Source organism: Triticum urartu, chromosome 1A (assembly GCF_056163025.1).
Source record: "Triticum urartu cultivar PI428250 chromosome 1A, HENAU_Tu73, whole genome shotgun sequence".
Taxonomy (NCBI): Eukaryota; Viridiplantae; Streptophyta; class Magnoliopsida; order Poales; family Poaceae; genus Triticum; species Triticum urartu.
The window spans coordinates 15,811,332-15,814,205 of NC_141873.1; the positions used below are offsets into that span (position 1 = coordinate 15,811,332).

The 2,874-nt window shown below is 57.9% G+C and overlaps 1 pseudogene; it reads left to right on the plus strand.

The window, feature by feature from the left end:
- Positions 1-422: 422 nt before the first annotated feature.
- On the plus strand, positions 423-1,273 carry LOC147988434 (pterocarpan synthase 1-like; annotated as a pseudogene).
- Positions 1,274-2,874: the final 1,601 nt, after the last annotated feature.

A 2,874-nucleotide genomic window follows, 5' to 3' on the forward strand; every position in this document is an offset into this window, starting at 1 on the left:
CTTTCTAATCCCTCGGCTGCAGCCAAGCCCCCCGTCGCGCACCGTCCACCTCTGCCCGCCATCCTCGTCGCAAGGAGATCCAAGTTAGGCTGCCGTCGCTTCGGATCTTAGGACGCCAGAGATGGTACGCCGCCGCCGCGCCACAGGGCCTGCGCCCAGCGACGTTGCCGGCGGGGGTGGAAGGAGGGAGATGCGCGGTTCCACTATGGCCAGTCTTATCTCAATATCTTGATGAGGCCACATACTTTTCCAGTACAACTAATTATTGAGACCGAGCTAGCTTTTGTACTGATGGCGCTGTACTGATTGATTTAAATGGTCACCTAATAATACTCCTATATATGTGGTGGTTGGAATGTCCAACTATAGAGATCTTCGTGCATTATTTTTTAATTCATGCCTAGTGTGAAATCTATATAGAATAAAGATAGAGCAAGCTTTAGCGGCGAGCCCCTACATACACAGTGCACACGTTGGTCTGATCGCCATGACTTCCTCCTGGATGTTGCTTTCCCTCGTCTTCCTTCTGGCTACCTCGTAGGCGCGCGCCGGCGGGTTCAAGCACATCCACCTGTACATGCACGAGATCTTCACGGGCCCGAACGCCACGCTGTTTTCGGTGGTGCCGCCCCTGCACCGGGGCGACAACGCAAGGTTCGGGATGGTCGGAGTGCTCGACGACGAGCTGCGTGACGGCCCGGACCCAAGAAACTCATCGCTGATCGGCCGGTTCCAGTCCCTCTTCGCCTTCGCGGGGCTGGTGACGCCACCGGGCATGCAGACGGCGACCAGCCTCGTGTTCACGGCCGGGGAGCACGCCGGGAGCACGCTGGTCATGGTGGGCAGCATCGTGAGCTCAGAGGGGCCCTACGTACGAGACCGCGGTGGTGGGCGGCACCGGCGCGTTCAGGATGGCGCGCGGGTACTGCGTTCTGAAGGCTGTGTGGAGCCCGACGCCTGAGTCCACCGTGTACGAGGTAAAGCTGTTGTTGAAGATGGGGGGAAGCCTGTTGGCGAAGATGGATGCCTGGAAACGTACGTACGCGCGCACTGTGAAATCTTCAACTGTTAATTGTTACTGGGAACTAGATTAAACTGAACTTATGTGATTAAGCACTGGAGCTGGAGGCCTTTCTACTCAGTTTTTCATTTAATTTAGATCTTCTTCAAAGTATTTAGTAACTTCCAGTTAATTCATATGTTCCAAAGAGATTTGTTTTTATGTATCACTACTTGAAGTTGTGCGAGGTATGGCAGTAACAGGCTTCATTTTCTTCATCTTTTTTACTCTGGTTCCTGGGAACACTGCAAATGACCCATAATAGATACTCGTATTCAAGAGGACGACTCTAAACTTGGTGCTGGGATTGTGCATCCTACTCACCGGTTTGTCGAAGGAGCTAGTCTCTTAATTAGTCCGATGGTATGTTAGGTTGAAATGTTCAGGTCAATACGGCGGCCGGGTTCATTTTCACCGAGTTAAATAAATGTTCGAGCCCAACCAGGCTATGTTTCCTTCAACAAGGCTCCATTTTCCTGAATCTTGAATATAAAGCCTTCTTTGAAAGGAGAAGATCTAGCCCGTTGTAAATATTGCATCGTCATACATCTCCTTGGCATACATATACCCTCTCTAACACTAAGCTCCTTAGAGCATCTCCAGCCATTGGCCCCCCAGGGGGCGCCTAAAATCGCCGCTTGGGGATGAGCCGGTGCAAAAATTGGGCCTGGGGGCGAGTTGGTCCCCAGCCGCCGGCCCCAGGGCCGCCCCCAGGCGTGTTTAAAAATAAAAGATGTATAGCAAATTTCGGCACAGTTCGGCGAAGTTCGGCTAAAACACGATAAATTTCGGCCAACTTGGGCATATATTTCGACAAAGTTCGCGGATTTTCATTACATAGCAAATATATAAACTAATCTAAAAAAGAAACTGGCTGAAGTCGTCGCCGTCGCCGCCATCCTCACCGTCGTCGTCGTCCTCGGCCTTCTCCTCCTTGACGCGGGCGCCCCTGCTGGACCCGGCATCGCCATGGCGGACTGGTGGCGGCGGCGACGCGTCGTCGTCGTCGCTGTCGTAGATGACGACGACTCCGCCTTCGTCGCGGCTGCGTCAGCGCTCCGCGAAGCGGTGCAGGACGGCGCACTGGCGCTCCTTTGCCTTCTCCAGGCGCTCCTTCTCCATCGCTATGGAGTCCATGTGCGCCCATTCCAGGGCCGCCTCGTCGTCGTCGAGCTCCGTCTTCACCGGCGCGCCCGGCTCCGTCTTCACCGACGCGAACCCCGACTCCGTCTTTGGCTTGACGAAGCGCGGAGGAAGAGCCGACGAGGAGGCGCGCCGGCCACCCTCGTTGATGACGATGCCGGCGCAGCGAGTGCGCCGGCCAAGCGGCGTCTTCGCCGCGGGCTCGGCCTTGACGCCGAGCAGGGCCGGAGTACCAGAGAAGTGCGAGGAAGAGCGCGAGGAGGAAGAAGAAGAGGAGGACCCAAACCTCCTTGGCGCCCATGGCCCGGCGCGTCGGTGGTGCGCCGGGGCGGCCACCCTCACCGGGGGGTACGCCAACGGCGGGTCGTTGCCGCCCTCGAGGTACGTCAGCACGCCCTCGAGTGTGCGGCCGGGGACGCCCCACCACAGGTGGCGCCCCTCGCTGTTCTTCAGGCCGCCGACCACCGGCGCGCCGTTGGTGGACGCCATCCCCTGCTGCTGACGGCGCTCGAAGTACGCCGCCCAAGCCGCGTGGTTGTCGGCGGCGCACTGGGGGAGGGAGAGCTGGGCGTCGGTTAGGGAGGCGCGCACGACCTCGACCTCCTCGGCGAAGTATTTGGGCTTGGCCACGGCATCGGGCAACGGGGGAATGGGCACCCCCCCCCCCCCCC